Source organism: Zootermopsis nevadensis, unplaced genomic scaffold, assembly GCF_977971745.1.
Source record: "Zootermopsis nevadensis isolate Lab colony 2312 unplaced genomic scaffold, Znev_1.0 Znev_ptg000018l, whole genome shotgun sequence".
In the NCBI taxonomy this organism is placed as follows: domain Eukaryota; kingdom Metazoa; phylum Arthropoda; class Insecta; order Blattodea; family Termopsidae; genus Zootermopsis; species Zootermopsis nevadensis.
The window spans coordinates 2,836,324-2,862,909 of record NW_028259150.1 but is presented as its reverse complement, the minus strand read 5'-3'; the positions used below and the strand labels follow the sequence as shown (position 1 = coordinate 2,862,909).

At 38.0% G+C, this 26,586-nt stretch overlaps 1 protein-coding gene and 1 long non-coding RNA gene across 2 annotated transcripts in view; one reads left to right on the top strand and one right to left on the bottom strand.

The window, feature by feature from the left end:
• Positions 1–1,107: 1,107 nt before the first annotated feature.
• LOC147873412 (uncharacterized) overlaps positions 1,108–26,586 on the bottom strand; it is a 110,485-nt gene continuing 85,006 nt past the window's right edge. Inside the window, exons 2-3 of the long non-coding RNA XR_015535737.1 lie at positions 16,307–16,405; positions 1,108–1,675 (exon numbers count right to left, since the gene is read on the bottom strand). This is a non-coding gene — a long non-coding RNA (uncharacterized LOC147873412). The remainder of the gene's footprint in view (positions 1,676–16,306; positions 16,406–26,586) is intronic.
• Tob (Transducer of ERBB2) overlaps positions 14,890–26,586 on the top strand; it is a 69,110-nt gene continuing 57,413 nt past the window's right edge. Inside the window, exon 1 of the mRNA XM_022059954.2 lies at positions 14,890–15,196. The gene's annotated coding sequence lies outside the window, so the exon portion shown is untranslated. The remainder of the gene's footprint in view (positions 15,197–26,586) is intronic.

The following is a 26,586-nucleotide window of genomic DNA, read 5'->3' as shown; positions in this document are numbered from 1 at the left end:
CTTCGTGTACCCTGCCCGTTGTAAGAAGGAACAATAATAAAAACAAACAAAAATGCAAGCAGAGTAGGACTCACTGAGATTCAGTTCTTTTAAATTAACTCCAAAACTGGGAAAAAACCTAATAATTTAAAGTTTCGTCCTATTGCAAAACAGTAATAGAAAATTACGCTTGCGTTCTAAAGCGCCAATCATCAATCGAACAAATTAAGACAAGTCAAAGATCAAGGCAAACGCATTATTTAAACGAGAATGAACGGTGGTTTGGTATGGCACCAATACTGTGCAACAGCCGACACGCAAATGCAATATAATGATAATTACGCCCCTGTTCTCGTGAGGACACAGGAAACAGAATACTCATTGCATCATACCAGCAGTACAAGGCATGTCAGGACAAGGTCATACTGACGACAGGTACGTAACACTCCTTACAGGTCTCGTCACTTCTTCCTGCATCTTCAAACAACGCAACTCCCTTGCTTCGTGCTTCCACTCGCCGAAGAAACCGAAGCCACGATCTCATAGAACGCGTTCGTCTGGCGGCAACGTTCTGCACTTAAAACTGCCAATATTCGGAACGTACACGATTTAATCTCGGCCGAGTTACCTGTTACTGTTCGTGCTTTTCCTCAGTCTCTCTACGTGAATGTCGGGGTAGTACCCTGACAAGCCACTAACGCCTCCTCCCGAAAACCTACCTGTTCTTACTTCACCATCACACCAGATACCGCACCTAACGATTTGTTTCCTTAAAGTAACATTCCAGAAGACCTAGTTTTTATGCTTTAGTATTATCGTCCTTTCCAGTGCGGCCGTCTACAAGATACTTCTCCACCAAAATGTAATTATAAGATTGAGATTTCAGTTTTTTACTGTGGCGAGCGTAAAGACCAGTCTTCTGGGTTGTTGTGCCGTGTAGTCTCACAGAAACTCACTGCATTCAAAAGGGCTTAAATATTCCATTATCAGGGCAATCACCCCTGAAACGTCGGTCAATATCTATTAGACTATATGGCGTTACATCCCAGAGGGCAGTCGTCTTCAAATACAAGGCTAATTTTTTGTTTCCAGATGGAGAGAACGTAGTAACAGTTTAGTGCCGTGTACGTAGTTGTCATTGATAAAGCGAGGAAGGGGCTACTCGTATGGAGCATTTGTCTATGCACAGCGAATTTTCTAGTCGATCCGTTAACCCAACAACATAAAAATGGACTAGACAGAAAAATCGAGGTGAACCTTTTATTTGCACAAATGTAAAACGCCGTAAAACCTCGTTACGACATACATGACGTCAGATCACACGCAAATACAGGGCTGGCCAGCCACTGTCTCAGTTAGCAAGCAGAACAGCGCATTCGACAGTTAACCGACAGTCTTCATCAACTTTGTTCAACAGTCCCGTCAGAAACGTACACGGTTCACCAGCAAACATACGACTAATTTCCTGCTCGTGTAATTATTGAATTATATAACATTACTAGGAATTTCACGCAATGTCTGTGACTGAAGAGAAGTATTCTGATTAAGTACGTAACCATTCAGGGATGTGTAATAACTGATGTTCTCGCACGGTGAATCACATGTCGATGATGTTGGTATTTTGGGTTGCAACTCAGTGTGGATATGAACATTCGGAGGAACATACTGCCTCCATCTCCACTTGAAACTCTGGTATCTGCGAACAAGCCCACACGGCATTACAACCCATAAGACCAACATCGACGTAATCTACAAGGCCCGTACAACCTGAATCCAGGGACAGGATATGGTAACGTTGAGAGAGATTGTCTTACGTTTAAAACTCCAATGTAAAGAGACAAATTCTTACTTGTTGCTGTTCTCTGCCCGGAACACAAGCATTTTCGAAAACACGGGCTTATTCAACCGAACGGTTGAATGGTCAGTGCTCTAGCTTCGCATTTGAGAGTTCACAATTCTAATCTTGGCCCTATAAAGATATAGTATGTACCGTAATATATATTAAGGTTGCTTCCTTCTAAATCCTTTCCATTTCAGTAGCCTATTCATTCTTTAATATGAATAAATTATATCACTTCTGGTGGAGGATGACTGTGAAAGGTGAATTAAAGACAGCGTGGAAAAATACCTAGCAGCATACGTGAGGCAATGTAAAAAAAATATGTAAGATTTGGTGTTTTCACAGCGGTGAGTGTGAAGATTTCTGTCTTCTGGGTTGTTGCGCTGTGTAGTATTGTCGATGTTTACCAACGTTTCAGAGGTCATACTGCCTCCGTCCTCAGGGCGATGAATGACATAAATCTTCCTTAACAAAATATGCTTTACGAGAATGAGAAAAACCACTAGCTGGGCATCAAACCCAGAGTCCTCTGAAAGCAATATGCTTACCACTACCCGCAACGCTCCGCCCGATGGCTTAACACTTTCTGCATGCTGTACGTATTTCTCAAGCCACGCTCTGGAAGCCTGCGAGAGGTTCGTTGGGAAACCCTGACCTAACTACAGTATACACACAGGATACACAGGCAGAAAGCATGTGAGACAGAAAAGTCAACCTTGACTTTGGTGTACGAGTATGCTGTACACCAGTTAATTGTGTTTACCCTCTCAATTGATCCAGAAAGAGACTAGTCACTGATCTAGCATTATTACCGAACAGCGCACATCCTTCTTTCAACGACGTACTTAATAGCGAATTTCACATACGTAATTGCAAGTATATCAGTTCAAGGTTTTCAGCTTTGCTCGACTTTCAGGGACATTTGTTTCGTAGGAAATATTCCCAAACAACGTTCTTACACAATAACAGAATTACAGGATGAATTCGAGAGTGAAGAAATACAAACAACACTAGGCAAAGTGTGCGTAGGACTATACAAATTGGTGACAACGAGGACAATAAAATGACGTCAGTCAACACAGAGTGCTTGTGACGATGTTTTCTAGTTACTGTACGTTGAAACGAATGCTTCAGAGCTGCAAGACGTACTCAACTATCAAAAACAAATATTAGAAATTGTCACGAAACGCCGCCTGTAACATACCGAGAACTGCCCATGAATTTTAGTTCCTATGCAGCCTTTGCAAGCCGCAAGCTCTCTCAAACTACCTAAGACTTCGATTAAATTTGGTGATGTAAATCTGTATTAAAAGGTGTCGAGTAAATTTAATTTTGGTTCGCAACGAGTTTATGTGGTCATCACTTTATTTTAAAAATCAATTCGAACTTATAAATATTCTTACATTCCGTTCAACGTACAAGATAATGGCATATGACATAAAATATAGATAACATCACTTAAAACAGTTTTCTAAATAGCGGATATTTAACGTAACAAAAGGAATAAATAATTCTTGACTTATGTCGTAAATATATCTGAATTGCGACTACCTTTGTAACAGCATATGCGAAAATTATGTATTCAAAATCACGAATGACGCGTTTGGAAACATGTAGGACACACGCACCAGCCCTTGTTCATGGCATACCATACCGTAAACAAACAGCAGTGACAAACAACGATCAAGCTAGACAACAACTTTACCGAAAGGTCAAAGCGAGCGTTATTTCCACATTAGCACAACCGCGTGTCTATCAGTTCTATTCAGACCGCATTTCACTTTAAATCAGCTCAGAATAGTCATTTCAGGTTTGGTCGGACGCCCAAAGCTCCTTCAGCCTGCATATTTATTCTACTATACCTCTAAGACATAAGCCGATGCGAATCTGTTCCAAGAATGTGGCTGTACAGTATCATATATTTATACATTTATTATTTCTATATTAGCAAGAAATTAATTGTTTTTGTGGTTGATAAAGCATGGTTATGTCTTCTTAGCATCTTCATATCGGCAACCTCTTGTACGAATCCAGTATTTCTAACCCATCATTTTACATACAATAATAATGGTAATTTTTAATGAGCATTTATGTAAATCTTTAAACATGGAAGAAGAAACAGCGCATCGAAAATTATAGATTACAGGGAAACATATTCAGTACTGAAGTAAGCAACTTTTTGGAAACTTGATATAACGTCAAAGCTTTAAGTTTTCTGACGATGGCGCAACGAATTGTGTAAATCTGTTTTCTTGGACTTATCCATCGTTTAGACCAGCGTTTCTCAAACTTTTTTATCTCGCGACTCCTCAAATACCATTAAAAATGTCAAGGTTTGCCAGACCAAACTACAAACATTTTTGTTAGGAGACGTTAATAATAAATATTTGTTCATTACATACACAAATTTTCTTGCTATCATTAATAAAACAAACTAAATTATTTTATCCTCAAAAAATGCAGGTCCGATATTGCAATGAAATAAAAAAAAACCTGCCGCAACAAACGGATAGGGAATGTCTGTATTGGTTTCCGATTTGTTTCCAAGCGTGTTTAATTTTTGGGAATATCAAATGTAAAAATATTTTTAAATACTTAAATACCTCGCGTCTCCCTCGGAGGCCACGGCCCCCAGTTTTACAAACACCGGACCAAGCGTTACATAGCATTTCGGAAGCTGCTTCTACTTCCGTATACAGGTGAAAGGAGGACAAAAGTCTAATCTATTGGGTTCCCCGGTCGAGACTAACTCGAGGAAGTTTTTTCAACAACACCTAAACGACAGACAAGTCCAATAAAAAATTTTACACACTGATACAATGTATTTGGGTGCGCTGAAGGCACAGCAATGTATTTATCCACACGTGTGTATATAACCACTGATTTTTAAGCTCATACCACTGACGCTTTCTGCTTACACAACAGCGTGTGTCACGGTCTCAAGGACTTGCCGACAGGCAACGTAAACTTTCTTTGTTTCTGCAGTACCATGAACTGCTGCCACACTTTTCCCCCAAAGGACATGAGCATGACGAATTCGGTCAAGACGGCACGATCCAGGAATCGAATTAATGGCCTTCCAAAAGTAAGTGGTGATATTTAGCAAGTTAAGTTACTAAGATTTCTGTCTTCTGGGTTGTTGCGCTGTGTAGTCTGGTAGATGTTTACCAACGTTTCAGAGGTCATACTGCCTCCGTCATCAGGGCGATTCACACAGCGCAACAACCCAGAAGACAGAAATCTTCATACTCACGCTGTGGAAACCTCAAATCACACAAGTTAAGTTACGTTTTTCAGCAGTGAAATAATCTGCCGATTACATTTACTTGCCACAGCTCGTGTTGATTTTCTGATACTGTAGGTATCCAGTAGGCTATCGTGTCAAAGCTTATCACCATTACCGGCGCCAAACGTGTTCTGAATCACAAATACAAAACGCGATTTTAAAAGTGAAATCGCTACTTGGCTTATGGACCGCGTACATGTGAGGATTACAGCAGATCGTGAATGGAACTAAACAGCTATGATTAGAAAATTATTACATAAACGTAATAAGTGCATGTTCCTCTCCCTGTCGACTTCTATATCTTAACTCTGTGAGCTGGGAATGAGCAATGCTGTCTCAACCATAATTTTACGATAGGATAAAATAGGATAGGATTTCGCATCATCGACACCCCAGAAACTAAACTTAGATCTCTTTGTACTGGTGGGTCTTAACCTAGTGGAGGTACTGACTGATAGACAGCCTTACACAATGTCCCCCTCCACCTCCAAACAAAATAGAGTTAAGAGAACTGAAGGGAACTGGACTTCCTTATTTGCGCGCATGGAAAATGTTCCAGCTCAAGGTCGACATGTGGAACAAACAGCAGTTCAGAACTAGTATGGCGGCCGCAACAGTGTCAATAATATTAAAATCTCACGACAAGATTCAGTTCAATTTATTTCCTTTCAGTTCAGTTATCGTCTTACTTTCGGGGTAATCTGCGACCATCACTCGAAATATAAGAATGTAAAAATCTATAACGCAATTAATAATAAACTTCTGCTTTCAAGTACAAGAGAAAGTTGCAATTAAATGACGCACGTACAAAAAACATTTACTGTAGTATAAAGTGCCTAGCCTTAAGTATTGTTTATGACATTCGTTCACTTTAGGGGTTTTGGGATAGCCCATTTTTTTTTGCTCAAGAGTCCTCAGAAGTGAAATCCGGGATTATGAGAACTGGCTAAACACGACGAAAAAAACCACTCAAAGAATAAGAAGGAGAAGAAGGTCCTGTATAAATACATTAATATCCAAAATGCGAGATTCTCGCGGCGGTGAGAAATATTTAGTCGAAAAATAACAGAAACCATAAGTTCATTGGAAACTTTGGTAACCACATACAAGACTATCAGTCTGCAAGAAGTTAATAGTTTCCTTTACAATATTACTATCTTATTAAAACAAGGCTGTGGCTCATAAAAGCAGCAAGGCCTCTAGCACTAAATATTTAGTCTGTACCTAAAATTTGACGATTGGGCCCTTAATCTTACATTTTAAGAAGATAAAATCTCCAATCCTCCTTACCTCCCAACAGCGGTCCAGCTTGACGGACGCAGTTAGCAAGAGCCCTAGCACGGAGTATGACTTCCGGAACTGGTTCGTGGATTAATTAACAACACTAATTCCCGGCGTTACTTAATCTGTGGTTAATACTAAAGATGATAGCTGTTGCTACAGAAAGCACCATTAATGGTTATGTATTCGCGTTATTATGTGTACTTCTTTATTCACGCTATGGAATTACTACAGAGTCGTTAGTCTACGAATTAATAATTTAGGCTGACCGAACCTTGGTAACAGGTCTCAACGATAAGGTTAGCTAAGCGGTAACTATGTATGCTCGATAAATGAGGGCGGGACAGTCGTAAATTATTGCGAGGCGCTGTATGCCAGTATTTGCTTTCAGGTAGAGATAAGACCATTACACACCGTTCATAAAGGGCTACATCGAGTGGAGTAGTGGGTCACATTTGACATCAACTACTGACTTCGTTTTCTGCAGACCTACCTGCATCCATGATCGGTGTACCAAATCAGTACCTTCGCTTAAACGAGTCTGACATGTGTTCAGAATGTTCGCATCAAATCCACAGGCTATTGTCGCCATTTGCTTCGTCTTACTCAGTTCTGTAGGCCAGGAAATTCAGTCAAGCCACACGTCTGTACGGCTGCGCTACTGGGATTCAGATATCGACGGGCATTCCTTCGCCACAATGTCTACCTGAGCTATGACGCCCACAAATCGCCCTTCCAGCAAACGGAGTAGAGCAGCCAAAGATTGCAGCGGACCATTCACCGAAACTTAATGCCAAGGTTGAAACTGTGGTGACCCTTACCTCCAATTCCTTTGTTCGCTTTCACGGCGTGATATTTAGGCACAGTGCTTCTGAGGTAAACATTCAAACCCTTCGCCAAGGTGATTGAAAATCTAGTAAAAATTATATGGAACAAAGCAAAAATTAGTCGTCGCAGCGATTGGATATAATACACTATTTCTTTATAAATATTTAATTTCTACAAGGAACTACATTATATAAAATTTCAGACAGAACATACAGAGAGAAAATTAGTAAATATATTCAGGGTTCGCAAATAAGATATCATGTTGTCTATGAAGTATCTGTCACCTCCAGATAAAACATGTCAATGATGTGGTAGATAGGTACTGCTAACAGTGACATAAGTTTCCACAAATACTTCCAAACCGGTTATTTTATCGTAAACGTTGTACTTGGAAGCCAGTAAAAAAGTTCAGCCTTTGTCAAATCATATGGCTTAAGCCTATTTCTTTACTTCTGTTTTCTAGTTCATCATATTTAGAAAATTATTACTTTCGTTTCCTTCACTTTCTCGTAAATCTTCATCGTCAAAAACGTTAACTAAACATCGTGGCCGAGTGGCTGCCACTCCTGCTTCTTTCTCGGATGTCTCGTGTTCTGATCTCGGCCCAGAAATTTACTCTGCCTACTGAGACTTTTCCTTGTTACCTCAGTTTCTCCAGGAAAATGCCCGGAAGGTATTGTAAATTAAGCTGCACCGCGTATTTCCATATCCCTTGAAATATATTATTCATTTAACAATCATTTGACGCTTTACTGTCTCAGCTACTGAAAGCGTCGTTAAATATACCATTAACCAACTTAGAGAAGTCACAAAAATTCTCGATCAAGATAGGCGGTAATCCAACCAAAATTCGGATTTAATTCCCAAATATATCTCTATAGCTTTGCCGCTGCAATTATCTGCTTGGTTCTATGGTTTATACTTTGTGTTCTGCAATGCTGCAGGATGGGTGAAGTGAATTCAGAACGACCTACAGCCTTGGTTTTATTTTTTACAGATCTCAAGACAGAAATTTAAACTGAATGGTCATTTAGGCCGTTTCATAATTCAAACTGTTTGGTGTACGTAAGCAACTGGTGGACAAAACTAATGAACCAGAAAGAGAAGTGAATAGGCTTGCGCATCACCTGACCATTCTATTCATACTCGTATTTCGGCCTTCCCGTAGAGAGGACGAATAAAATCTATTCAAACACAAACAAGGTCATTACTTGACTGAGGTTCTTATTCAAGAATGAGAATCGATAAATGGAGTTCTAGAATCCCTGGCACCAGGACTCCACCACCACTCGTTACTTAGCTCTCTCTGGCTCGCAGGATTTAACTGTTCATTAGTTTATGTTGTTCTGTTATCGGTGATGGCGGCAAGCAATAACCATAAATTTGCCCAGGGACGTATCAGAAGCTCGCTGCAACGAAAACAGAAAACTGAATCATGCATGAAATAGGCCGAATCCTCTTGTGTCCTTAACCTGCGGATAAGACCAACCTGGCCCATGGTAGCCAGAATGCAGAAGCAGTTGTGTGTATAGCTCACTCTTGGTTTACCTATTTGCCGCTTTCCAGCTTATTCTTTACACAACATCTAATGAGAAAATATATAATAATAGCATATAGGGTACGAGACGTGGCCTATTTCAATATATTATTGGAGAAAGAAGGGACTCGGGTTGATTAGATTGGGAATAACAAATTAAGTGCAGTAACAAAATAATGGGAAAATATAGCATTAATAGGGGAAATGAGAATTGATTTGGTCGAGAAACTACAATTCCTATGGTTTACTTAACGATACTGCTAGTATCTCAGTTTATATGGCATCGAATGTTGGGCTGGTTAATTGATGATGAAGTGAAGGAAGTGGTCGTGGCTTAAATCGAGGTACTATTCTGGCAACTGCATTGAGAAACCGATGAAAACCACGATAATTCTCAGTGTGGATGACCTATCTCTGGGCCGAGATTTTAACCTGGTTTCTTCCGAACAAGAAGCAGAAGTGATAACCGCTCGGTCGCAAAGGTTGTTGGAAAATATCAAACTACGGGACTCTTTGTAGGTAAAAATTCCTGAAATAAGTATGCAAATATGTAAGGTATGAACAATATTTAAAAAATAGCTCTGTATGGAGCCGGTGGTAGGGTTTTGGGTATGGCGAGTAATGCCTTCGGTTGCCATACAGAAAGTGATTTCCTCAACAACTTAATATCATCTGTTCAAGGCAACTGTACTGTACTGTACTGTTAGTTATACAGGGAGTGTGTTTATTCTGCCGTTGGAAATCCTTGGTTGGAGCAAGCCCATATTTCAATAAGTAACTGGCTAGCTACTTCTTGCAAAGATGATGATCAAGTTTGATTTTGTATTCGATATTTCTAAGTCAGTGAGATCAGTAACTTAAGACAAAGAACAGTTAAATTAATGGATGAGTTGTCCATCGAACGCTGAGTCCCTCATGTCTAATATTGTGGTACGCGGTTCGCATCTTGACTGAAAGGCGTGCTGGTATTTTGGGATCTTCACAGCTTATTAAAAGAAAGTGATACTGAAACTAAAATTACATTCACGGAATTATAATTTAATATTTCACTATGTAATTAAAACAGATAACACAATTTATGACTTGCTTTCAATGTTACTTTTATAAAAAAACAGAAACATGATTATTTTAAAATTTATCTTCATGAAAATTTGTCGTAACGAAATTAAATAACATCAGATCCAGTTTTCTTTTTACACAATGAAACTAGACGTTTCTTAATTAAATAAAATAATTACATTTAGTAAACTGTAATATAATTCGATGTATAGCATAAGACAAATCAGAAGTAGGCCTACTCTGGGTAAACATGGTATTTACTTATAAATTTAACGACGTCTTGTCAACAACAGGAATTTTCAAGACGGGCAGAGGAAACTCATGAAAACCTTTAGTTATCTATCGGCCGGTATTCTAAACAAGAAACTCGGGCTTAAGGAACAGAAAAGCAGACAAATGCATCGGAACTAAATACGAAATTTAAATCAGTGAAACCTCTGTCACCAACCTGTCTCATGCAGGTGTACGTTTGCGTCATACTCTACGTTAACAGTTACACTCGGTTCACAAATTAATTTACATTTAACACCTTCACTATATTCTGACGTCAGTTCCTGCATAAACACATTCAAATAAACCTAAGTAACTTTAAATAACAAGTTAATAAGCGAAGGCAGTGGGCGAATTTTTCACGGATCCTCTTAACTCAGGGTCTAAGAAAGCCTTTTACATTGTGTGTCACAGTTGTAAATGTGTTAACAGTCCATGATCATCATTCATTAATCTATTACATCGTTCCAGTTCCAAGGTAATTCCCATCTTTTAGTTTATAAACCCGTGGCCTTCCTCCTCTTCATTTTGGCTTATATTTGTAACATATTATAGCCAAACTAAGTCCTCGTTTCCTCTTTAAAGTCCTTAAAGTTTGGCTGCCAACTGTTTTGTTATGATGTCAAATTTGTTTAATTCTTCTGCGAGTGTTAGTTTCTAAAATAGCTAAATAGAGCTTATTAAACTCACTTATGTTATTTCACTGTCTCTCCAATGTTATTCAGGGGACGCTCAATGATTATATCTGTATAATACTGTGAAAATTCGAATGTGACAAAATGCCAAAAGATCAGGACATGGAAAGAATCATCACATTTATTGATTATTAATTCACAGAAATATAATTAAGCCGTAAAATGAAAGTGAAATGATATTTTCTTAAATTACAGATAAGTTCCAACATTAAATTTAAGCCCAAAAGTAGGAATCATACTTTGATTATGATTTTTTAATTTACGTCACTTTACCTGATTTTAGTCATGCCCACAGTACATGTTGTGTACAAATTTATGCACGAGCCGTTTTTGACAAGGTTTTATGTAAATTCGCTAGATGGCTTCAGTGTATAATCTCATTACGAAATTAAATGTAATCAGGCTTTGGAGATCAAACATGCGAACTGGAAGACATGTTCTCTTCGTAATGTGTTCATTCTGTGCAATTTGTAAAACAGAATTCTCAATATAAAATATTGATAAGTTAAGAATTTTATCTTCTCCAGAAGAAAGGCCATTGAAAAGATAAATTAAACAGTAACAGGTCACATGACCTCATACCTGACAAGATGTTAATGATCATTATGATGACCTTCCCTTGTATTTAGGTGTACTATTGTGCTCTGATGCCCATACGTAATTGATAACAAAACAGGCAGATACATGAACAGAATAAACAGTCTCTCCTGCCTCAATATTACTTATGTATGAACTTATCGTAAATGTGTTATTTACAAATGCCCATATATATACTACACGTGGATGCGACATGAACTGCAGTAAATCGATCTGATCCCGTATCTTAAGTCTACCCTCACTGTTCATTGGATAACAGCACGATCCTTCGAATTTACAACGCATTCACACATACCTAATTAATTAAAAAAATTAATCAAATATGTACGAAATAATTAAACCATTAATTAATGAAAAGTTGCGTACTCTAATTTAACGTTGATAGATATCAGTCCCCTATTTCACACAAAACTCAAATTAAATTATATTATCCATTTCATTTAAAAATATCATTCGGAACTAGTACATGGCACAATTGCATATTTCAGATCTATAACTTCCATTTGAAACATATATAGAGATGCTGAGTATGTAACTAAGTAAAGTAAAGTAAAGTTTGTCCCACTATACGCCATGTAGGCGTTTGGGGTGAGTGGAGGTATAGCTCCTCTCTTCCTTGACCTCGGCACTAGATGTGGGTGAGTGGTCAGCATCACGCCCCGACCGGCTTTACCCCGGGGAAAGGACCCCGGTACCCATTGTAGAGGAGGATGGGTGGGCCCCGGACACAGACGCTAGAGGAAAAATCCTCTGCCCCTGTCGGGGATCGAACTCCGGCCGTCCAGCCGTAGCTAGTCACTATACTCACTGAGCTATCCCGGCTCATATGTAACTAAGTATGTGGTAAAATAATTTATGACTCTGAATAATATGGTGACTCTAAAATTATTTGTTCTGCAACAAAATATTTTCACTGTCAATTAATGGACATCAAGGCCAAATGGAGAATGAATGATGGCAAACGACGTGTTCTCTTCGTCTTCAGTTTCGTCATCACTCCCACATTCATTAAATCACAAAATTGTAGGCGCTAACAACCTTCGACTACCACCCGAATCCTTTTTCACCCGGATATTTCTTCAACACGTGGTTTAGCACGTTTCACTGCGAGTTAGGCAGAGATTCTTATCGCCTTCAAAACCACTTCACCATTACGATCTTCAGGTACAATCAGAAGCACGAAGTTCCTTATGGGAAAGTCAACAAGTACCAAGTTTAAATTTCCTTCAGAAAGTTGTCAAGTCTAAAACATTAAAGATTCTTGGTATTGATGGTTCAATGTTAAATGTTACGACGTTAATATAATTACACAAACATCAACAAGTACTGTCAGCTCTTGTAGTCACTATTTGCTTTACTGAAAACCGCAAGGAAATCATTTTTAACCGCCTTTCTCATGCGCCCTACCTAATGAATATATAAGGCAACTTAGAAGTGTGTCCCTTCCATTCTAAATAAGCCAAGAGCAGACTTCTGATTCGAATAGGCCTGCAACAGTAGCAATTCATTATTTATTACGCATTATAATTCTGAGAGTACTCGGATACACTGGCCGACGATTTCCATCGTTATCCTCAGTATTTCCAGGTTAATGCCTGGAAAATAGTTTGAAATAGGCCACGGTCGGCGGCTCCTAACTCTTACGCACACACCACTAATAATCTTTTATTGCATCAAACAGTGCAATGCTGAAATAAACTCCGAACAACGATGACTCACACGACTAGCATACTAAAAGCACACGGTTTGAAACCCAACAGTTCTTTCGCACAATAGGCATCATATCCAAGATGGAATTTTAGTTCGCTGTGTGAACATGAATGACGATAAAACTCGATTGACTCTTCATTTTACTCCATATATTTACCTAGTTCAAAATAACTAATTAGCTTTTCAGTTCATAATAGAAAGAAAAATGCAAACCATACTACTCGTATTTATATTCATTAAACTTCTTTGAAATGCATTAAATAATTCTAAGAAAGAGTAAAATGTCAATTATCACATGCGAAAACAGCTCGAAATTTCAGAATGATGTGTGCATTCTGAGTTCCTTCCTCCAAATACCTCGTGAAACAAGAGACAGAAACTAAATGCAATAATGTGCAATCGATGTTCCTTTGCACGGCTTAATGTCAATAACACTGTTTACGTATGTTTCATGTTTAGAACATGAATGTTCCTAGAACAATGTTCATATGTTAAAATCTAGCCACTTCCTTACATTTACCGGTATAAGTTTAGAACTCAATTACTGGTACAACGATCTACAACAGCGATTATCATGTAATCTAAAATCGAACGTGTAACACTAGGTAACGGAAGTACTAGGCTGCACGGCCTATGTGTAAAAGCAAAATACGCTGTACATGTGTAAGAAAAGAATTAAAGCCACACAAAAAGAAATTTGACGTAATTCTTATGAAAAAGTTGCAGAATAATTCTATTTATTGGTGAAAAATTTAACAAAGCTGTCACTAACTTAAACCATATAGCGTCGAATAATCAATGGATAATGAATTAGAAATGGTATTGAAGGAAGCGGTCGTGTCTAATAATAAGATCCTCTGTACCTATAAGTCAGAGCGAATGAGTGCAAAGTTTGGGCTGTTATATTCCGGTTAAGTGACCCATACATTTTTAAGGGACTAACATAAACGAAAATGTAAGAAAGTAGTGCAGATTTTGAGGGAGAACTTGATATAAACGTGCGAATGAAATAATGAATTTTGTTTATAATGTTTTGACCATCAAATTAAAAAAAAGGAATTAGCAAACAGGCATGCTTATGATTTATAGCCGTCAACAGCTCGATTTAGAAATTAATTACTAAGCACAACCTTGGAACTCGATCTGTAGACCTTCCGGGTAAACAGTACTTCATAAATATAAAATCTACCCTTGAAGTAGAAGTTGATGAGCAACCATTAATTTTTCAATACAGCGTCTCGCGTTAATGATTAACATTTCGTATTGGGTAAGTGCTGAGTTCTGCTATTGGTTACGAGACTGGCAATCCTGAGGGATTCCGTGGCGTTTCCTAGTCCCTCCAGATGCGTGGTGAAATAATGGCTTGAAGCGTGTTACGACAGCATCGTTTCTAATTAATCGATCACAGTCGTTTCGTACTATTTGATGACACGGGCCTAGATTTATAAATAAAACCACCGGTAACAAAATATTTCGACGTGTTTCTGCAGGAGAAGTATTTTGAAGACGTTATTTGAAAGAAATCCATTCACAAAATGAATATTCAAAAGATTTGCTTGAGTTTTTCTCGGTGCGGTGGTCTCAGGAAACGTACACCCGCCGCGTTGGCGTTCTATTCTTAATCCCCGTGGTGAAACACAATGGATTCCCGATTCCGTTTAGAATAGGTATAGGTTATGTGCTTTTGATGCTGTATTCGTCCGCTCGAGGCGTGACCAGCAACAACCCGGTAGCCCATGGCAACGGCAAGTTGATGACGTCAAGTGATGACGTCAAAAGACAGTTGTATATTATAGGCAACTGCGGGCCACCTCTTCGCGTTACTGTCGCTGTGGACGCGGGCGGTTCGGAAGGCTTCGCTGCTAGGAGATAGAATAGTACGAGTGAGAGCAGAAGTGAACGAGTGTACGATCAACAATCGACAGTCAATTTTCATCGAGTGATAAAGATCGCGGACAGACAATTTTTTGTATTTTTGTACTTTTATACACATAACATTCAAAAGCAAGACGACGGAAGAAAGGAAAACGATTCAACACACCCTTATATTAAGAATAAACTGAATTCTCATTGCTTCAGTAGCATCTCTGAGGAACACCCACAAATATTTTAAGGTAAGAGAATACGTTTTACGTGACATAAATATGTGCTTCAGTCACACAAAACTGTGACAAGTTGTTCAAGTATGGTTACGAAATACATGTGAAATCTCGAACCTCCTAGAAGATGTGTGTATATTTTAGTTCCTTACTAATTTTTTGGTGAAATGCCACCGAAAATTTCTTGCCATTTGTGCTAACGTCACTGTTCAGAAATTAATGTTTAACCTCTGACAATATCAACATTACTACAATTTTTTTAACTACTTAGAATTAATATGAAAATTTCTCCTGTATTTCATAGCATTTTATGAACACTAACATTCTCAAGTTAATTACGAGTACGCTGTACCCTTTACAAGACTAGTGGAAAAACTACATGCTACCTGTCTTACCAATCCGTAACTCGGTGTGTGTGTGTGTGTGTGTGTGTACGTGTACGTGTACACACACACACACACACCCGCGCATAAACTCTTTAAATATTATTTAGACGAGCTTCTGCTTCAAAGGATAAAACGTCCATAATAGCACACTGTGTACTGCAACATTTAAAGCATGGACTACATGCATCAAGAAAGAAAGTTTAAAACATCTAAGATATTTAAACAATGTAAGGGCAACTAACCTTGACTCACAAACTTATACGTAATTCATATCTTCAGGCAAGGAACCGCTTGATTGTTCAAAAGAGAATAGATGAAGAGACGTGAAATATTATTGCCGAAAAATAAGAAGTCGGGATGATACAAATTTCTGTACGGTACGTTATTGACTACAGGAAAATGGCAATATCTTACTGATGTTTCTGGTCCCTATAAGAATATTAAACTTTATTGATATGTAAGGCTGGATTATCAGTCTGCAAGTTGTGTGCCTTAGAACGCATCTAAAACGTCGATGTTCGTGCTTGGGTTGTAACACCAGCATCTGCATCTTCACCGCCGTGAGAACATACAATTTCACGTCTAAACGCTTTATTATAATCATGCTGAAATATCGGAATTCAGTAATATTCTGTGTGTAAAAGACATTGGTACAAGCAAGAAGAGTTCATAAGTCAATATTTAAAATGATAATAATGTTTTAAATTTCCGAATTAAATGTAGATAATATTATACTCACACTGCGAAGGGTCATGCAGGAATTATTGTAGAATTGTTGAAGTCCTGGTGTCGAGACAGGTTATCCTGACTGATCTTCTGCCATGGTTTTCTCAGGTCCCTGCAGACAAATATCGGGTAGCGCTTAAAATTAGGTCAATACCACTTCCTTCTCCATCAGTGCCAATTCATTATGCATTACTCTAATCATCTCACTGGACGTTATAATTTGAGCTATTTACAGTAGTCTTACATAAACAATAAATAATTAATACAAAAACAAGATCTTATTCTGTTTGTAAGCAGTTACTTTAGTCAGTCAATATGTCAAAGTATGTTATTCAAGCGCGCGTAGAAGTAATGCAGTAACAAATGATGGCTCTATGATGACCCACACACATCCTGTGTCCATGTTTAATATTGAATCTTGTTTGTTTTGAAATATCAAGGACCACCGGACACCACAGAGCACTGTCATCTTAAAATAACACACCCTTTAAACATGCGGTGGATCTGTTGTAAGCTACAACGAAAAGATGTTAAATAACTTGACTATTTCATCATAAGTGATGTGAGCAGTGTTACGTCCCATGACTACTTCTGGTTCCCATTACATCAAGGACACTTTTTCCTCCCTTTCATAACTGCTATTTCCTGCTTTTTGTCGTTTAAATGCAATCGAACAACGAGCAAAGTCACACCGTCATCGTAGTAGTCAACAATTAATGGAAACCTATTTCCATAAAATCGAGTCGCGGAAAATTATTATAACTCTGAATTACTCTTCCGAAAAGATTGCAAATTCATTACGAAATGCTGAATGTTATATAACGTATAGTATTAGCGTTCTCCCGTGGAGGATGAGGAAAACTAGGTAGACTTTAATAAGGGTAGCCACCCCTGAACAAGTGTTGAGCTCCTATCTTCAAACCGAAATAAAAGAACTTTGTTCAACGAAACATTTCATGTAATATAAAATCATACATACAAACAAGACTGTTTACACTTTAAAAGACAGTTGGTGTAAAAGGCGTTTCGACCTCAAGAGGTCATAATCAGTGACAAGCAAATTAATTCATACAATTCATAAGACGATGTTTGTTAAGCATAAAATAAACCCTTTCTTATACACCGGTATTTGTAGGGAAACACTAACTAGACTTCAGCTTTGAAACGTCTAAATTCTTATATCTCAAATGTTCCTTCCAATACTACCTTATTCTGTGGTATACAGAACATAACAGACCAGAGACAATTGGGCTCATCGTTATGCTTATACTATCATTGCTAGGAAATGCAGTTAACTTTTCCTGCGAAAACATCGCCATCCGTTTGAGGACGGTTCCACACTGAATCATAAGCATCATTCAGTATATTTTAAAATTTATTACATAATTAAATATAGTCTTTTCGGACTGTATTTTCTAGTTTGTAAAGTAGGTCTTTAATGACGCTTTATTTTTTAATTTGTAAAGTACTGTAGGTCATTTAATGACGCTTGTCAACATTGGAAGTTTGACTTCGCTTTGTAGTAGCAGGAAACCTAGTTACAGACTAAGATGTATATTAACAAAACAGTATTAGAGGTATCAACTGAATTTCCTATTCGAATGAAAATATCCAAGGAAATTTTTATTCAAATAACTCACCATCGTCACGAACTTTTAGATTTGAATTTACTATACTACGTTCAAATGCGGCTGATGTTATTTGTTAGTATGATACTTAGAAACTTAAAATACAAACTTAGCCAACACGATACGACTTAGATACTGCTTTATGACGAAATCTCAGCTGACTCACACGGGAGTTTCAAGTTATTTAAAGAGTCGCACACCCCGAGTTTAAATGCGTTCTCTCGAAACAAGAAATAGCCTGGGCCTTAATAACGCCCATGTTTACACATGGAGGGAGCTATGCTGGAACCACTTACGTAACCTGAAAACCATTAGCAGTCAGTGACATCAGACTGCGGACAGCGCCATCTGATTGACGCTCCACCGCAGGAATAGAATGATTTTCCAAGACTCTTTATGTTGCATTTCGATTGAATTTATCATTTCTCGTCAGGGACGTAAAGTCTGCAGAGTTTGTATGTGACAAGTGACGAAACAGGAACCAATATTTAATAATAATAATAATTTAGTCAAAGTTTAAAGGTTTTTGTAGATGGTGAGACATATTCTGTTAAACTTTCTTAAACCCTATACATCGTCTAGGTTTTATTAAAACTAAAGCATTTCGGAACTTGGTACTAGTACCGTCTTCATTTGGCTGAACTAGTATGCAGCCCCTGGTCCAGGTACAAGCAACTCAGGAACGTTGTGGTTTTATTAACACCTAGACGATGGATTAATATAAACATGTTAACATATAGCAATATTTTATATTACGTTTACATTCTAGATGTATGAATTTAATATGTTAAGCATTTATATCTTAAATGTTGATTTACTTCAATTTATTTCGATTGAGCAGCAGCAATTCTGGAATACCTGGATGGGGGGCTGGATTATATTGTATACGGTACAGTTCCGTAGCGGATTTTAAATCACCTTTTATGATTTGTATCTTAGAACAGACACGATTGTTAAACTATCCGCCTACTTGCCTTGCATACAATGGTCCTTAAAGTTCATCATTGGGAGCTTCAGCCATTATTTTAAGTAGCTAATAAGTTCATACTGAGAGTCTTTCTTCTAAAATGTTCAGTGTGTGACAAGAATGATTATGTGTAAATTAAATTCAGTACATATATACCACTTAAGAATGTACATTGTGATAAAATATGTAATAGTCTCTTGTGAACACGGTAATAAGTCTTCGAGTTACATATGAAGAGGTAATTTCTTGCCCATCTGAGCACCCTGCATCACGGTGTTATTTTGCATCTGAAGTTGAAGACACATCTCTTTCGCAGCAAGCAATAGTACATCTGTTCAGTTCTTGTAAAAATCATCTCGGTAGTCGGAAGCCAACTTTACATTTACCAGACAGCATATACAGTTCGTCTTCTGGAAGTGCAGTCCGGTATTTAGGCTAGGGTATATTTAGATATTTAAATGCTCTGTCAAAACTGCCAATCCGAAAATCAAGCTGCCACATAACACTTGTGACAGACACATTTAATTAACCTTTATGAAATCTTAGAACATATTACAGCATGTAAAATTCTTACTTGCGGATCGAATTACTGAAAAAGAATTTTTAATGGTCTACTAAAAATTAAGTTTAATTTTATTTTTCCGGTTGTGTTGCTCTCCTTGAAGCAAATTTACGCGTTCTGTATTTCGTATTTCCTATTTGTAAGTATTCAAAAATACAAATTACCAATTTAGTGTGAAACATATAAAACACACGAAAGCACTGAAGAATTAATTACTTGTCAACTAGCTGATTTTGTGAAGTTGCTTCAAAGACATTATGACAAGAATAATGTTTGTTGGTTTGCACATAGCAATGTTTCAGCATCACAAAGAAATTTTGTTTATTGCGAAAAAGAAACTCCTGTTGAGCTGCCACTTTTCACATGTGCAAACATTAATGTTGTCTTCGAATCGAAAATGTGAGTTGCTTAGGAGCATTATCGATAGTGCAATCGGCGACAAACGACTGAGACAAAGCGGCGGTTCGATTAAACATTCAAAGATCAGTACCGACCGTCAATCAACATCTGCCAGAAATAGAAAACAGGTTATTTTAACACAATAGTCAGCTTCGCGAACTTCAGCCATAAAGGTTATATGCAAACCCACCACACAACTTATGATGCAAAAGTTCCACACACCTGTCTACTTAAAAATATTGGTAACTGTTCTCTCATTCTGTGCCACGAAGTCTTTAAAGAGAAAGTTTCTCCTTATCCTTATCCGTAACTCGAAAATTCTGTAAATAGGAACTTAAGATTTTGTTTTTTGTGTGTCATTGGCGGTCTATAATCGTGGGAAAGGCCTCGGTGGCCTACAACACGAAACCGCCAGAATTCGCAGTAATTTTAAGTATGCCTACAGAGTTCTCCCATCATTAGATGCCTTAGAAACTGTAATTACAAACAATAACTTGCCTGCAAAATATACGGAATTTAATATTTTAACAAAAAACCCTGAAATTAATAGAGATCAACTAATTTACGTATAAGGATAATTGACGAATACAAAATGGTAGAAATTTCTGATGTAGCATGATTTGTACCCCCTAGTTGGTATTCAACCTTATAAATATAAAATACTAAAAAATTAGCCCAAATGTATAATTACATTTCACTTTCAGTCATTTTATTACGGAGTGAAACAGTTGTCGTTCTTGTAACATTCAAGATTCGCATCTGGGACTTTCATCTCTACGCGACTTGGCAGTGTTACAAGAGTCACACAGCAGGATGACCAAGATTCTTCAAGTGTTACTTTGACACAAGAGTAGGCTATAAAATGGTTTCTCAATAAGCGATGACTAAAATGAACAAGTTACTTATAAGTCCTTCAACAAAATTACAAAAAGCGTGCACTGTAAGTTAACCAGAAATATTAGCATGCAAATTAAATACAGGCCTTCACTAAAAGTTTGTTTCCTTGCATAAATTTATATAAATCATATTCCTTTCATAAAAATTGGGGTTATCTGCGTGGCTCTACAGTCATTGAAGGACCTTGGTCTTCTAATACATGGGAGGTTTCTTAATCTATTTAGACATCTGGTGGGACTGCTTGGACGAGTGACCAGCCCGTCGCACACAGGACAGCACAACACAGAAAGACGCCGACAAACATCCATGCCTTGGGTGGGATTAAAACCCATGGTCCCACTGTCCAAGTGAACAAGGCCCATGTCTCAGACCTCGTGGTCACTGTGACCAGCGAAAATGTGGCTTCTTTATGCTGATATATTCCACGATTATTGTTCAAATTATACACAAATTTTCTTGTAATAATAAGCGAAATTAGTTTTCTGTTAGGAATTATACCCAGGCTACACAATATACAATAAAGTAAAACAACATCACTAAAATGTTTATACCAGACAATTATTTATCCTTACACGATTAGTTGGGTCCAGCTAGTTTATTGATATGAAAATGTGATTATCGAGCAGAAGGAAGACAAACTAAACACAAAAGAAGATATAACTACCTCATGTCTGGAACAGTTTTGTACGATAAGGAACGGGGATGATAAACCCGAAATAGGGTGGAGAATTATCAACCCTCGCTTCAGCGAATCCACTTTTAACTTCACACGGCTATAAAATAAATTAGGTTTGTAGAGACGCCCAAAGTGCAGTGGTGCATATTATAAGACACTTTATAAACGCGGAAGTGTCAAGCAGAGTGGTTGCACTGAAATAATTCACTGTTAGACGAAGAAACATTACGGAGGGCGGGCCGACAATAACATCGCGGTGTCTGAATTACAAAACATCGTGGACAACTGGGAAACAGTATTACTAAGTTCATCGTCTGACAACAACAGTCTTGGGTAAGAAATATGTTGGGTTACTTAAAAAGGATTATGCCGTATTATGCAGTTAACCGATAAGGTCACTACTACAGTGGCAACGATTTTAACTTCAGTTGCATAGGATCCTGAATCGAGTACCAATGGAATGCAGACTACCTAGAAATGCCGTTTGTGGTTTCTCGCGGTCTCCAGTGTCCCATAACACCATAAACACACAAACAGGCAACGGCAGCTCTCTACTCGGATTTCGTGTCCACCTTTCTGTACGCCTGCCTGTCGCCCCACGCTACGCAGCTTTTTAAGTTTAAATATTGTCTCTGAGTAACTTAATCACACAAATAATTTGTATTTATATTGCTCAAACTACTGGAAATAAGATTCTGACAGTGTAGTACAGGAATTATTCCATAGTTTTTTTGCACTTCAGAAAAATCCAGATTTTTCACATTTACGAACAGAGGCTTCACCTACTGGCAGGCTGAGAGATATTGGCACCTTGTTTCTAGCAAAATAGGTTATGAAGGATTTGAGGTTTTCACGGCGGTAAGTCAGAAGACAGCCATCTTTAAAACAGGATATATCCGTGATTATGGCCACAGTACAATATTACATACTACCATTTTAAATATAAATGACAAAGTTAGAAATATAGTTTTTGTTTAGGTTAAACATAATAGATAAATATCAAAGCTTCATAGGCCAGGTTCAAGACTTTTCGTACTACTGTTTTCACATGTTTTAAACAAATATTAAACAGTCAACTTACAGATTTAAGTGTTTATATATATTTAAAATCAAATGATATCTGGTTTATTTTTAAATAAAAATAGGTATAAATATTACGTGCCACGGTGGTCTAGCGGTTAGAACACTGGCCTTGTAATCCTGGGGTCTCGGGTTCGATTCCCGGCGGTGCCCGAATTTATAACTAGTGTTGGGCAAGGCCGTGGTCTAGGCATCACGGAGTTTTCCTCCGGGGGGCTTCCCCGGTTTCTCCGTGGCATCCCAACAATTACTCCATTCACACACAGAAGAAGGCAATGGCAAACCACTTCTGGATCATCTGCCATGAACGTACATGAACAGGTCCCAGTCCGAGAAAAGGATGGAAGGATCCTGTTCATATGGACCTGTCGTCAGACAGAACACTAAATAAAAAATAAAATAAAAAATAATATTACAATATGTGAAACAGGCCACAAACATTTAGCGGTAATAAATGGAAACAAAATACTCTATCAGTGTTTGAATATCAACGTCGGCCTAACCAACTTGTTTATCAGACTAGTGATAAGAACCTGCTGTGTATGCTATGGACATATACTGAAGCGCCCAAACTGTCTTGTTTGTATTCGGTTGTAATACAAGCATGTCCAGAGAGAATGCCTTTACTGGCGCTGTTAACGAACAGCATGGAAAAAAGGACTTTGAACACTCATTTTATTTGGAAACAGAACCCAGACGGTTATATTAACTGTGTCGTCTTGAGTTGTTCAGACACTGGGAATACACGTTCAAACTTCGCACAGTCCGTGGACATGCTACGCCGGCATCTACAGATACGCAACACAATATTAAAGCGTTACGTTTCCCTGTGTAGGTTATGTCAGCGTGGAATTGGGCGTCTAACGGGCCCCGTGTCGATACTCCAGATACATGAGTAAATATGGAGCAGCGGAGGATTGATATTGGGAAAGAAAGACCGATGGACTCGGAGAAAAACCTATTCTAGTGCCACTTCGTCCACTATAAATCCCACATGGACTGACCTGGACAGGAGACCGATCGAAATTATCAAGGAGGTTAGACGCTGATCGGATTTTTTTTAAAAAATATTAATGATGAATGCGGAACTACTCAAGGCAAATCTTTATAAAAAAAATTTCATCTGAACTCAGTCTACATTTCTGCGTGTGTCTCACATTTTACTTGACCGGACTCGATGAAAGCAGAAATACTCGTACATGTCGTTCGGCCCTATTCAACTGTTTGTACGATCTCTGTAACTGGAAAGCAGAAGAATACTCCTTAATTATGTAGCATTAATACAACAGTCCTAAATTTAGACGTAGAGGCCAAAATTAAGACGGATATTAAGGACAGGAACCAGGTGGCAATCGGCTGTTGTAAACATGGTAGCGACTAATAGCCTCTCCAGATGGACTTGCTTTTTCTAGGAAATCAGTTACTTCGCACTATTGTGTATACAAGTGGCTTTCATGATTCGATCTCACAACATAGCTACTTAGATTAATGAACTCTACTTTCTGCAAGATTCATCACGCCTATTTGAGCTGTGTAGTGGAAATCCCTATTTCAGAAAGTATCGTAACAAAGAAATGTGTTTGTTTCAATGGACACGTTCGTTTAGTGTAGCCCTGATTTAAAAAAAACCAAACACCATCTGTGTCTCCTAATTTATAGTAAGAACGGATTAGCGAGTATCTCCGTATTCGGTAGATTGAATTTCTCTCACTCTCTTACACAAAAAACATACATAAAGAAGTTAAGTGTGTTCATATATTTATTTATTTATTTAAGAACACTTTACCTGAAAGTAAAAACCCAAAACGACAATTTCACGAACACAGTTTGGCTCCATTTTTACTGCATAATTCGTTCGAACAGAATATGTACCAAACAAAAGCTTACCAAAATATGCTTGCATTGCGTCAGATGGTTTTTGTAACGTTTACATCATATGAGAACGTTCGAATAACTTATTTTTTATCTTCATGCGTCATTAGATCCGTTACTTTGCTACACTGTACGTGTGTAATTATTGATCTGAAGAAGAGGGCTTGGCCGCAGGTCTCCCGTTTGCGACTTCGCTGACGGAAAGACACTCCATTAAATTACTAGACGGGGCGCTGTGCTAGTAGAGGTAGGGCAGGGTTATGTCGTCATCTCAGGCATTAGACCTCCGTCTCCTTCACCAGGAAGCCGGTTTCTCTCATGTTCGGGTGATGGCACTAGTTTCTGAATAATGTAAATTACAAAGGAAACTTCCCACAAAAACCAGTAAATGGAGTATGCAGCTGTGGGGACATAAAAACCCAATACGGCAATTCCATCATGCCTTTATTGTAGAACACAGTTTTGTTCTACGTATCACAATAGTTTTGTAAGGCTGTATTTGTTTAAACCTACTCTTTTGTGGCGTCTATTTTTTTTATCATATTATAAATTATATGCTCCAAGGCTGGGATTCAATAACATGGCACTTTCCCAAAACAGTGCAGATGAGGATTTTTTCTGGTTCCCAGAATAAACAACCGTTTCCCGAAACATCATTTAGCGGTCTACCTTTGTAACGCAAACTTATGTATTTCCTTGATTTAGAAACCAGATTTTAAAGAACTAACCCTTTCCGCTGATTTCACTTCAAAATAATTCGCACAAAATATCACAGTTGCTAATTATTTAACTTTAACATAAATCCCAAAGAGGCAGGACTACGTAGTTGTCAAATGCGCGTTCTTCGCTGTATCCCATACGTGATTGGTCTTGGTGTTTACTGGTGTGTGCTGCAGATACATAGAGTCAAACTACTGCTGTTAAGCAAATCGAATACAGACGTTATCCGGTATAGGCTGATAAATTATTTTTCTTTAGTCGTATCTTGTTAACTATTTACCATATCGATAAATTTTAATAGAAAATCTGTAGATATCAATGATGTCTACGCGTTACGTACTGTAGACCTGCTGTTATCTATATTATGATCTGGTTTTATAAAATCGTTTCGAACTCCGTGTCAAATTCGCTCCACAGCTCCTACAATGTCACATTTAATCGAAATCCCTTCAGCAGTTTCGGGATGAAACATGCTAGCAGATGGCTGAACCGACGCGATTTCTTCTAAATGCTTTAGATTGGTATAATTAATTTAAATAATGAAACGCATATTTGTCCTCTTATCGCTTCATAGGCCTACCGAAAATGCAAACTTCAATTCATAGAAACATAAAATCTGTAGTCGGATTAGAACTCACAAGTTTTGCGATTGAAAACCAAATCAACATGATTAACGCCTAAAGCGAGCAACGTTAAACTAGTGTGGCCCAAGCTATATTGAAGGACACTGTCTTTCAACATAGTGCCCCACATTTCACTTATTCATCGTGAATAAGGACAAGCACTAGTACATACATATAATACAATATTTTCTTTTATACTACACTTGTGACCGCCACGGTGGTCTAGCGGTTAGAACGCTGGCCTTGTAATCCTGGGGTCTCGGGTTGGCGGTACCCGAATTTATAACTTGTGTTGGGCAAGGCCGTGGTCTAGGCAACACGGAGTTTTCCTCCGGGGGCTTCCCCGGTTTCTCCGTGGCATCCCAACAATTACTCCATTCACACACAGAAGAAGGCAATGGCAAACCACTTCTGGATCATCTGCCAAGAACGTATATGAACAGGTCCCAGTCCGAGAAAAGGATGGAAAGATCCTGTTCATATGGACCTGTCGTCAGACAGAATACTAAATAAATAAATAAATACTACATTTATTTTGTACTGACCCACGTTATTATATTATCACATCAATTCCGCATTCAATTTCAATTACATTCAACCGATCCATACATTGAATTACTAAAAATGGCGGTGCTATATGCGGACAATTATTTTAATTCATTGCACACCGTTTAAAACTTCATGAACTTTAATTTTATCACATTATATTATTTTAGCAAATTGTCATGGCTATTTTGAACTTGTTTAAAAAAAACAGAGTTCATTGTGAAGGTAATTTTCACACGTCTGTTGCAGTCACTGCTGTTGTCTCGATTTAGATATGTTTTGCATGTACTTCGTTGCTCTACATTTTAATATATGTTAATAGT